At 34.1% G+C, this 13,240-nt stretch overlaps 1 pseudogene; it reads left to right on the top strand.

Annotated features, from left to right (window-relative positions):
- The first annotated feature begins 4,635 nt into the window (after positions 1-4,635).
- Positions 4,636-12,409, top strand: LOC112316707 (protein FAM204A pseudogene; annotated as a pseudogene).
- The last annotated feature ends 831 nt before the right edge of the window (positions 12,410-13,240 follow it).

The following is a 13,240-nucleotide window of genomic DNA, read 5'->3' as shown; positions in this document are numbered from 1 at the left end:
ACTTGGCCCATATGATCACATAACTCCAACCACCTACAGTCTAAGAGCTGAATATGTAATGAAAGCAGGGTTAGAGGAAGGAGAGAGAAAGGAAGAGAAAGGGAGAAGAAGGGAGGAAGGGAGGGAGGGAGAGAAGGAGGGAGGGGAAAAAGTATGTGTGAGAGAGAGAAAATCATGGCTCGAAATTATCTGAATAAGAAATCCAATGTCATATAGCATGAAGTTTCAACAGTGAACAGAAATAATTAACTGAGCATTTTATTGACAGTGTCAAGAACTGGCTTATAACCTGATCATTAGTAATTTCTTCCAGCTCTGGAGTGAGGTATTGGGTAGAACATACAAGTGATAGTCATTCCTTGTGCCCTTCATGAAAACAAAAGTATGCACCTGCTGTTATTTTATAAACAAATATTTCCATTAACTCTGTGTATTCTTTACTTCAAACACATTTTTCATGACGAATTTCAAAAACTTATCATGAAGAATATGATTATAGCTCATTTCCATATCACACTTGAATAATGATACTATGGTTAAACAAGTTACAACAAAGTTAATCAATTTCATATCAAAAAGCTATATTTTATATTTATCCTGGAAAATTCATTTGACTTTTTAAAGATAGTACTCTGTGATTCATTTGAAAAATGACTCAACATTTTAATGGCTATTAGAGAAAATTTCATAACAAAATGATGGTTGAATGAATTACATTTCTTAAAAATGTGTTCTTCTTGACATTTTTCTTCTTATATCCTGTTTGTTTATAGTTACTGATATGATTTATTTTCACTACCAAATCCAAACTCATATTCTATAGTTACAGCTTTCTGTTCAGGAATAGTTCATATACTCTTTTCTATTTATTAAACTATTTTCCCTCTAAAACTCATTTGATTGGCTTCTCCATTTCGTTTAGCACTTTCCTCAAACATTACCTTCCCATAGTCATCTTCTGATGATATTTAAAATAATCATCTTCTATGACTCATTATCCTTTTACTTCACATTGATCTCTAGTAATTAGTATGTAAAATGTTGTTATGTATATAACTATTTATTGTATTTTTTTCCAATTAGAATATAAAGTCCATGAATTTGGAAACTTTGATGTGTTCACTGCTTAATGTTCACTCTTAGGCAAACAGTAACTTCTCCATTAATTCTATTTTTGTAAATTGTAGCAGTCACAACCACTAAATGAGGAAATGTATTTTTACATTTAGTTGAACAACTTTGGAGTGATTTAAATGTTTTATTAATCAAGCACCTAGAGCAACACAATAGTATACATTTAAAATGGTCATTTAAACAGTGTAAACTACAGGATGCAAATTTATGAAAGTATGTTATTTAAGATGAACTGTATCTTGTTGATGTGTCAATGGATATTTCAGGTTTTGTAGCATATATTCCACCTTTAAAAGCATAAGCATCCTTGAGATTAATCTTACATATCAACTTTGTAAAATAATTGCCTTTACTTCTTAAAGTGCTGTGAGCCACTTCAGGAACCAATAAAACTCCTGTGTTTTACAGCCCCCACTTTAGAAAACATTTCCTAAAGGCCAAAAAGTAGTTCTTTCTAAGCTTTCCCTCCTCACTGTCTCTAAATTTTTCAGGGTAAGGGAAGTGTGTAAATGTTTATTTTAAATAGTTTAATGAAATAATCAATACAAATATGAAGCAGTGAGAAAAATAAACTTGTAAAAGAAGACTCATTTGTTTGACCCTAGTGACACAGTCAGCACTGGCTCCCACCTGGGTTCCTTCCTGGCCCCGCCCCCCCCAGCAGTGCAGGGTGTCCAAGGCAGGAGCTTTATGGCAGTGACTGAACTCTCCATTTTCTGTTAATGGTTCTATTGTTAGAAATGATCTCTAAGGTCCAAGTCAGTGGTCAAAGGAACTCCTTTTTTCATCCTTTCCCATTATATATATTACAAGTATTCTGATGATAATCCTTTTCCTTATGTCAACTTTCTGACTCCTAAATAATGGTAACACTCCCAGGCTATTACAGTTCAGAGCAGAGAGCCCATTGCTTTCAGAATGTATTCTGGGAAGAGAACCCCAAATAGAAAAGACAATTATGCTAAAGGCTCAACAGAGCCTTATTACCTGCCATGAGATTCACTAGCTTAGCCTTATAGAGAAGTAATGACTAGCTTAACCCACCAGGTCAGTGAGTGCTTTGGGGTGAGGGACTAAGTATGGGAAAAAGGTGGGAGTTGGGATTCAAGGAGGTACTAATACTCTTGAGGTTCCCTGGAAGCTCCCCGTGCAAAGCTGGTTATAATTCAGAATCTTAACCAGGCCCCTGGGAAACACCACATGCTCCATGATAATCCCTTCCTGATAAACCCCTGCGGGTGTTTTTAGCTTAGTAGTCTTGGTGGTTATATTTATTTGCAAACATTTCATTTATCCATAAAACATAAGAAAATGTTATCAATGTTACACAGCAAACAATTAAAAATGTAATTATTATAATTAGCCATTTTAAATTGAGGTTTTATTAAAAGATTCTCCAAAATTTTCATCCAGATATTCACAACAAAAATAATTACAGCGAATTTGTCTGATAGAGAAGTCATGAATTTATCATTCTTTCCAGTATCTTAGAACTTCTTAAGCATTAATTCTCTCCAATAGCTGTCCCTTTTCACAAACTGTTTTCAAATTTCAGATATCTAAGTCATAAATACTTACTGATCACTTACTATAGGAAACATATGGTAGGAATAATTATAACCAAAATAATAAGAATGAACACAGCTTCTGACCTTAGAGAAGCTACAAACTAGTAAAAAACACACCCAGGCAGAGATAACTAGAATGACATCATGAGTGATCAATATCAAATTACTATGTAAACACTTCACAAAGAAAAAATAATTTTGCCTGTGGGATCAGTGGGTGATTTTTTTTCAGAGTTTTTGAAAAAAACGTATGCTTTCAACTGATAAAATGAAAGCAGATCTAGTAGGTACAAATGAACCAACTTTTGATATAGAAAATTAGGTTTCAAGCATGTTTCTATTGGTTTTGAAAATGACTTAAATTCTCTGAATTTCAGTTTACTTGTCTGTTAGTGATGATTCAAATGGTTTTTAACTTGTAAGTTATTGTGTGAATAAAATACACTACGTGTATGAGAAATGCACAGGAGCTGAGAATAATGCAGGCTCTTAGTACATATTAAATGATGATGAACTATAACAAAAAAACAACCGATAATTATTGATTCTATGTGCTAGACATATGATGTTTTGCATTAGTGATCTCAATCCTCACAAAAATTATAGGAGGAAATTACGTTAGCCTTATCATTCTTTTTTGTATTTTAATTTATTGATTATGTTGGAGAGAGGAAGGGAGAGAGAGAGCCATCAACTTGTTTTTCCACTTATTTATTCATTCATTGGTTGAGCCTTGAATATGCCCTGACCAGAGATCAAACCGGCAACCTTGGCATAGGGACAACGCTCTAACCAACTGAGCTACCAAGCCTTATAATTATTAAGAAGATACATAGAGAGGTTGAACAACTTTCCTAAGCCACTCAAATGAGAGTTAACTAGTAATTCCTCTTTAAATAACTGCATTTTAAAAAGCAAAATTAAAGATGTTTGAATTTGAGCATCTTACTTAAGGTAAACACAATCTTAAGTAAAAATATAAAGTAAAAGGACTAAATAACTAAGTGTAACTTTATATTATGAATAAAAATTAATTTTATATCATACTACTAGATAAGTATTATATTTCCTAAGTCATTTAATCAGAGTGTGTTTGCAATTACATTTTGCAACAAACAACAAAACAGTGGTCACTGCATAAATGGAAAATAATCAAATGAATAAACCTTAGCATTTAATTAATTATCATCAATTATCAATATTATAATAACAAATAATATTGTGATTATTTTAATTTTCTCTAAATTTTAACAAAAAGCCACAGTATTTTCTTAAATACATTTTGAATGTTATATTCTTCCATCTGGATTTCACTGAATGTGCATTGTTTATAAACCCAAACTTTTTATTAGGAAAAGAGTTTTTTTCTTTTTAGAAGAAAGAAGAGTATGTGTGTGTCAGATAGGCTGACAAACAAAATAAAACCATGCAGGAGCTTACAAATAACAGTCATGTATGCCTTTCTTATCTTATGAAAATGAATGAGTGTGCATCTCCTCCCTGCAGTTTTCTTCAAGGACCTAAGCTAAGAAAATCTCTTCCAAATTCGACATTTAATTACCAATGTCATCCCGGACACCAATATACAGGTGACTCAAGAAAGAGAAAAAAAGAAGTGTGAAGTTTTTAAATGGCCCCCAAATTATTTGATACTTCTATCAAAATGTGAGGTTTATGCACGCACCCACACTGTAACAGTGGAAAACTCTAATGGTGGGAAATTGTAACCCACCCACCATTCTTTTGACATTGTTTCTGTAAGTGCTGACTCTAATAGGTAGCTTGTACATGAACAGCATGTTTGTATAAGAATCCTAGGAACTAGCTTCAAAAGATACAGACTCTGACCTTCAGGCATCCCAGCTCCCGGAGATTCGCTGACCTTCAACCCTGGAGTCAAAATGACATAAAGGCCGGATGAAGTGAAGCCGGGATGACGCACACCCACACCGGACCATCACCTGCGTTATCGGAATGGACTGTGCTTGTCGGCCTGTAGAGAACTTTTCAACCCCCTGCCTTGATCTCTTTGTTCTGTTCTCCTTCCTCCTTATAAAAACCTTTGCCTCCACTGAGAGGTGGAGATGGGCTATGTGACATGAGTCCCAAATCTTCCAGGTGGCTGGCAACTGAAAATAAACCACTTTGCTTTACATCAGCACCTGTCTCCTGAGTATTGGCTTTCGTAGCAACAGGCAGATGGACTTGCTTTTGGTTACAACCCCATAAATCTGGATGGAATTCATTCAATCCAGTGTAGTACAAGTAAAGCTATGTGACTTTTGAGGCTCATTCAGAAAAGGAGATTCTACTTCCTCCTGGTTTTCCTAAGACATTTACACTGGGAGGAAGCAACTATGGTTTAAAAAACTCCAGCTACCTGGTTTTACGTCACTGGAGAGGCCCATGTAGAGTCACAATTCTCAGGTGAACTTCTGGCTCACAGCCAGCACCAACACCTAGCCTCCTGCATGACCTAAGGCCTCCAGCCTAGGGGAAACTTCTGTTGACAGTAATTTCATGAAAGGCTCTGCTCAAGAATAGCCAAACTAATATCTTCTCAAATTTCTGACCCTCAAACATTTAAAAGAAATAAAATGGTTGTGTTAAGCTATTAAGTTTTGCAGCAATAGTATCCATTTAAAAAACCACATGTGGTTTGTAGGGACCATGTCTGAAAAAGTCACACACCTTCTATTAATGTACTGTCTTAATCCATTGGAGTCATATAACAAAATATGGACTGAATGGCTTATATAGAACAAACACTTATTTCTCACAACTCTGGAAGAATTGGAAAGTCCAAGATCAAGGCACCTGCAGGTTCAGTGTCTAGAGAGGTCCTGCTTTCTGGTTCATAGATCTCTTTTCACTGTGTTCTCACACAGCCAACAAGGCTGGGGAGCTCTCTGGGGTCTTTTTGATAAGGGTGTCCCTTTTAGGAGGCTGCCACGATTATGACCTAATCACCTCCCAAAGGCCCCACCCCCAAACACCTCTTTGGGGATTAGGTTTCAACATATGAATTTTGGAGAATACAACCATTTATTCTATAGCACATATCACAGGCTAGAATTCAGGAATTTAGCAACACTGCAAGCGAGATGGGAAATACAATATGTATGCCCCCAAATATTAGACAGGAATGTGAATTTTTCATCATCTCCTGTTGGACATAGTATTGGTGTTGGGGCTGAGAAAGGATAAATAAGCAAGAGAGGGATTATCCACTGCCCATTGTTTATAGGTTTCAATTCTTCTTCCTCAATGCTTTGAGAAAGGGAATGAGGCATGACAATGCTGAAAGTCATGAAGTATTTTTCATAGTAAAATTTTATAACCATCTCAAATACCTTCCAATGGTCTCGCTTGAATGTCCTGGAATTTAGCGCTTGGTAAAAATTCCAGAGTGCCACAATTAATCTCCTCATTGTGTGTCCTGTCACTTTATTTCCTAATAGTTCACTTTCAATGTGTCAGTCTCAATAGTCTTTGAGCTACTTTCCTGATTCTTACATATTACCACATACACAGCAGTTAATAGATTGTTGCAGCTGAAAGTGGGAAGGGAAGAAAAGTAATAGTTATTGAGCACCCACGAATGGTAATGCATGCTGTTAGTTACAGTATGTAGGGTTTTTCTTTTAAACATAACACAATCTTCTGAGAAAAGTATTATTATACCCTACTTCACAGAGGAATAAACTGACTGGTTGAGATTCATTAAACAACTTTACCTTTGTTGTCTGTCCCTATGTAGTCACGTCTTTTTGAATTGGTGTCACAATGTGATTAAGATCAACTTTAAAATTTTAAGAGTTTTAATTAGTATTTATTTTGTATAAGCAGCATTAGAGGAGTAACCAAAGAGATATTTCAACTCATTTCACTTTTGCAAAACTGAATATATCCCCACATTGTTTTTACATTTTAGCATTTTTCATGTACCCTGCCAAAAATAATGCTCAAAATTACATCTATCTAGACTAAAAATTCACTTTTGATTCACCAAAAATGAAGAGAATGCTGAAACTAGAAACAGAATATAGAAATATAGGAGGAAATTAAATATGTCTCCAGTCACAAAGTTAGAAGAATGGTATCTAACCAAAACCATGTATAACCTCGATAGCACAGGTGGCAAAGACAAGGCCCGAGGGCTGAATGCAGCCCTGCAGCTTGTTTCTACCCGGCAGCAGCGCCAAGCTTTCACTTAACTGTTAAGGAGTAGTTACATTTATACAGTCCTAAAATTACATTTGGCCCTTTGAAGGCAACCGCAAGGCTGATGTGGCCCCCGGTGAAAACGAGTTTGACACTCCTGTTCTATAATAGAAGTTTCACTGGATATGTTATTCAGAAATTTTAATAAAGTTAAATTCATGAAAAGTCTGTGAATTTCAATTATTCATGACCCATGGCTATTAGACACTTGATTTAAATTGACCATAGAAAATATTTATACTAATTATTTTTAAATGGACTGGTTTAAGGGCAAAATTACATGCTACAGTTTATTGTGTTTTGCATATACATGTCTCCTTAATTAGAGAAAAAGCTGAGAATCATTAGTATATTTAAATGCCATTATGAGGAACTTAATACTAAGGGGAAATATAGAGGCTGTCTTTTTTGAGAGCTTGTTCGGAGGTTCCAGCAGGGGAGCGCAGCTACTCACACACCCTTGACCGAAGACCGGTCTGCTCCTCTAGTGGGAAAGGTCATCCTCTTCCACCAAGCACGCAGCTCAGGCACATGGATCAGGGAGGGAGAAAGGGGACACCCGCCTAGCCAGCCAGACCAGCCGAATCAACCCTGGCGATCAATGGGATGACACATGTCGCAGCCAGATCGCCCTCATCCGAGGCTGTCTTTTGAATTAAGTTAAATTCTATCCATTCTGATTTACAAACTTTATTGACACTTTTACTTTATAAATTCTATTTATACAGAGGCCTTTGGGTATTAAACTGCTTTTTCTGCAAGTCTAGTTGTTTCCTACAAAATCTTTCTCTTGGTTCACTGACAGCTCATCAACCAACAAATCTCAGTAGTGACAAACTCTAACGATTGAAGCACATATCTTGATTTCTCTTAAAATCTCAGTGTATTTCCAATTCAGTACTGACTTTAGCATCTCTTACTGTCTCATTTCATCCATCAAGGACAAACCACAGGTCAGGACTATAATCATTTGAACTGAGAAAAGAAAAAGGAATAAAATAACATTAGTTCACTATCACCCTGTTATTGCACAATTTTTGCTTGTCGTAAATGTATTTCTTAATGATTATGCCCAGTAATGAATGATGCTATTCCAATTTGCTAATAAATACCTGAAAGCAAAATTTATTTCTCATTTAATAACAACCAAAGATTTGTTCAGTTTTTCTATAATACAATTTACCAAGTTTTGAAGCACTCTAACAAATGTCATATTGTAAATATCTGGTGATAATATTCATGTTAGTATATCAAGTTCAGCCTGCATTTTGAAGTATTATAAACATTCAACTGACAGAATAGTGCATACTGTGTATGTTTCATGACTCATGTCTGTTAAAGAGAATTTGAATTTCATTAAAAAATTCTTCCTTTTATTTGTCATCTAAAAGTTTATGCCTACCATTTCAAACAAAAAAAATTATAGTCTAAAATAATTCAGTGTTGATTTCAGGCTCTAGGAATATATACTTCCACCAATTTAAAATAATAAAATGAGGTTATAAAACATTATGTAGATCATGATAAACTTATTTTACAAGTATTTCTGAATATATGTATCCTATACTTTTATATAATAAATATAGGAGATGTATATATAATACAAAGCATCCATTTAAAAGTCAGGTTACATATTGGCATAAAAAAAAATAAGACAATTTCACAGATAGAATCTCATTCTGCTGTAAAATAAGCCAACAAGGAAAGTAATTGGAGAGTAAATATTTCCCATTTTATACATGGTCGTGTGTGTGTGTATGTGTATTAAGCAAAATAACGACACTCCTCCCCATTAAAGATTTCTATGTCCTGATCTTTGTAATCTGTGCACACATTACTTTAGGTGGCAAAGGGAAATTGAGTTTGAAGAAGGAATTAAGGTGCTAATTAGTGGACCAGACCTTAAATTAGGAGATAGCCTAGATTTTCTAGGTGGATCCAACACAAGAGTTTTTACAAGTGAAAGGGGGTGTCAAACGATTCGGTGTGAGAGTGTGCAGTATGTAAAGGAGCAACCTGCTCTCGTTTGCTTTGAAGATGAAGGAGAAGACCATGAATGAGCCAAGGAAAGAAGGGGCCTGTAGAAGCTGGAAAAGGCAAGCAAACAGATTCTGCCCTGGAGACTCCAGAAGGAATGCAGCTCTGCCAACACCTTGATTTATGCTACTAAAATGGGTTGGGCTTATAACCTCAAGGAATGTAAGATAATGAAGTTGTATTGTTTCAGAGTTTGGCTCCTGAAACCTCGCCGTGCCTTCGCCTGAGTTTAAGTACCATATGGGATAGACACAGCTGAGGTCAAAGATTTCCACACTCCTGTTTTTACTCCTAAGACAAACAACAAGGAAAACACATGTTAAACAGAGAATTTTAATGGCATTAAAGTTACATTAATTTCTTATAAAATTTATCATACAACTTAATAATACATTTGACTCTTTTGAGACATATTTTTGATAACCATATATCATTCAAGGGAGGATAATTATTGATAAGGGAAAAACAAATGAATGTAAGTTATAATTGAGAAATATAACAATTCTACTCATTTTTTCCTGTAGAATATTTATATTTCTCAATTATCTTTACCTTTGCAGAAGTGTCTTGATTTTATTTGCAGGTTTACATGAATTTTATGTGGATGTATTAACTAAAGCAAGATGTCTCAAAAATTATTCCATGAAATATTAATTTATGAACAAAGTGAAATTAATCAGTGAAATATGATCAGGGCAAAACAGTTTTTATATGAAATTAAGGTTGAGAAGGCAGGATTTGATCACATGAAGTAGTTTTTGCATTGCAGGAAATTTCAGAGTCTTTACTCTGCTACCACGTTATTTTATTCAATGAAAAGAAGACATCGTTCAAACATTTTGTGAAATTATTTTACGATGAGAAATGATATCTCATTTAGACTAAATTTGAGAATAAGGATTCCTGACTATGTTTCTCCTTTTGAGGAATGTATATGAATCCAATGGCCTTGTTGATAGTCTTTTATATCTTATTATACCCTTAGAGAAAATCATTTATATTTTGTAAAAATTTTATGTTTAGATTTTTCTTTATGACTCCTTAAGACAAAGCATATGCATATTCTAGAGTATGAACATCAGCACAAAATGTGAATTTCTCTGTTTTGTTCAGAGATGCATTCACTCCTTCTACCCCCTCACAACATCATTAACAGCAGCCCCATATCAGATGACCCAAAAAGCACCTCGCTGCACTGGCCCTGGCCTCGAAAGTCAGAACAGTAGTGGTGGTTGAAAATAATGCAAAAGTCAGAAGAATAGAAATTATGGACACAAGGCTGAACATTACATTAAGATTGTCAGTAAGACAACTGAGCACTTGAAAATCTCAGTTGCCAAAATTTATGTGTAAGAAATGGATTCATAAATTTTTGAATTTCACAGAGGGATAGTCCATAGTTGTAGAAAGAGATTAAAATGCTGTTTGTCTCTCTCCCTCTTCTCTCTCTCAATGACTACATGTCAGAATGTAAAAAACAATTTCAGTGTCATCACCTCCCTCTCTATATATCTATACCTATATTGATATATATATGCCTGTATCAATATTGATATCTGTATATAGAGAGATATCTATAGATATTTATAGATCTATATCTATATCTATATATCACTAGGTGCTTTGAAAGAAGAAATATATATATAAATTTACACACACACATACAAATTTCAATATCTTACTTCCATATTGCCAGACCACAGCACAATGCCTAATACTTACAAAGTACAAAGCAAAGTGTGACTTAGTAGAAACTTTAAAATTTCCTCAATGTTGCCAACATCATTTATGTGTTCTTTAGTTATTTTCTGAGATAAAATTAAATCTAATTTTAATCCCCACACACACATACACACATGTCCTATCATATACAAAAGCAGAATATTTATCTCTTAAGATGAATTTCCACTGTATTTTAAGTTGGAAATTTTCAACTAAATGTTTTCTTAGCTGTTTTAGTGAACATTGTTAGAAATATGCATCCATAAATATTCATAGAAGGGGAAATATGAATATTTATAAGGCATTGGAAAATTTCTGTATTGAAGGACATTTATTTCTTGGAACTCCAGTATTAACAATAGCAACTTCTATATTTCTCTTACCATATGTTATCTTGTTAAGGGTTTTCTATAAACATTCCAAGAACCTCTAGGCAAAATATACCCAAAGAAACCATAATTTGTTTGCATTTGATTTTATTTAAATGAAATATCTGAAATGCTTTTTCCTGTGGATATTATGGTACAAAATTATTGTATGTAAATAGACCAGTTTTGTTCCCAAATATACATATGTTGAAAATGTAAAAATAAACCAAAGCTGGCACTGGTATTGGAACAAGTAGTGAATTTCAATATGAATTAATTGCTGAAAGCTTACAAATATTAATTTCATTTAAATTCTTAGAGGATACATATGTAAACCTTCATATTTGAAATCACAAAGTTATTTTCTCAGTTTAAAAATTAACTAATAAGTAAGAGCATAAACTGAAAATATATTAAGTATTCCCCTATTGTAATATCATGGGAAGTATTGTTTTTTAAAATCACTTAAAATCATGAAGCAGAATCCAGGTATTGGTATTTGTACCACAGCTAAAAAGACATTTTTTTTTAAATTTTGAGTATGGCTGACTCAATTTATACTTTTAAAACCAAAGGCTGCCCGGTGGCTGGCTCTTGACTAAAGAAAAGTTGTGTAGGGGGCCACCACCTCCTGGCCTGAATGACAGTGATATTGAGTTGAATTCTGAAGATGAAGACACCTTGGAGAACTCTGGGCTTAACTTACAGGAAGACAAAGTTTGGACCATGACAATAACAAAGATCTCAGATTTCCCTACAGATGGACCAAAATCTGAAGCAGAAGCAAATGTAAATGTATAAGAACAGTGTCCTTCTGGAATTCCTTACACATGTGGAATAAATTTCAAGAATTGCATTAAAGACACTAGGAACAGAAAATCTCAAATCCAAGATTCAAAGGGAAGAAGAAAGAAAACATTCCAGAAAAGATAAATTGAAGAATGTAGAAGAATCTCATCATGAACAGTCCTCAAGTGAAACCAAGTGGAAGGAACTCAGTATTCTGGAGTCAATAACAGGTTTGACCTCCCCATGAAAAAGAAAAAAAAAATTGAGAATTTGGGCCTTGAAAAGAGCATAGACCAGGCTGCAGAAGAGTAGAATATTGAGAAGGCTGAGGAACTCAGCAACCAGCCAGTTACCCGAGAACTTGGTGTAAAAATTGCCAAAGTGATGCCTGCCATAACTTTGTAAAAACCAAAAGGATGCTGAAAATTCACAGGTTGCTTGAAAAGAGAAGAAACGTGTATGGGACTTTAAGCAAAGAAGAGATGGGGAACCAAAAGCAACATGGGATACTTCAACACATTGTGTCTTTTCTTGAATTTTTACTTGAGTCTTCAATTTCTCAGTTGACTGAAAAGATATTCCTGCTTATGGTAAATATGTCAGGAAATTAATGGAAGTAGAAAAATGAGCATAAGATTGGAGGATTGATTATCAATCTTTTCCTAAAGAGTTCATCCTGAAGTGAATGGAATAGAGTGTTCTGTTATTTGTACAAGGAATCTAAGAATATGTGCTGGGGAAAAAACCCTGGGTTTTTATTTGTTTATTTATTTATAGAGACCTACAGTGTAAAATAAATTTTCCTTTACATCCGTTGGGTATAGCATAGTAAATGAGCTCCTTGTACTTTCTTATTTGTACTTAGTGTAACTACATGTATCCTGAAACAGTGTTTTAAAGACTGGCATTTGTTTATAATGGATTATTCACAACTATAGGAAGTCTCAGTTAATACTGTCTTTAACAAATGACTTTATCATAATGTTTTAAAAGTAATTTTAGTTCTTTATTGGATGCAGTAGAGTTGATACTTGACTTTCACACAATAAAAGCATTTGGTTTATTTTAGTGTAACTTCAAAAAAGCAAAAAAAAAAAAAAAAAAGAGTAGACTATAGTGTTTGAAGGATGATTTAAATTTAGTTCTGCCAGGAAATGTCTTCCAAAATATCTCTCTCAGCCATGTTATTCTTTAAATTATGAGATGAACCTTAGAAGACAAATTGGTATAATTTTATTAGAATGTTATAACTCAAGGCAATATAACTTTGAACCTTCTAAAAATAAAATAAATAAAACCAATGGCCCAAGAAATTGATAGTTGAAGGATAGCATATTTTGTTGTTTCTTCAATTGATATTATTTATTGTTCATGATTTTTTTCTTTAATAACAATAAT

The sequence above is a fragment of the Desmodus rotundus genome, chromosome 4 (assembly GCF_022682495.2).
Source record: "Desmodus rotundus isolate HL8 chromosome 4, HLdesRot8A.1, whole genome shotgun sequence".
Lineage (NCBI taxonomy): Eukaryota > Metazoa > Chordata > Mammalia > Chiroptera > Phyllostomidae > Desmodus > Desmodus rotundus.
Note: the sequence above shows the minus strand (reverse complement) of the source record. Positions and strands in the feature narration are given on the sequence as shown.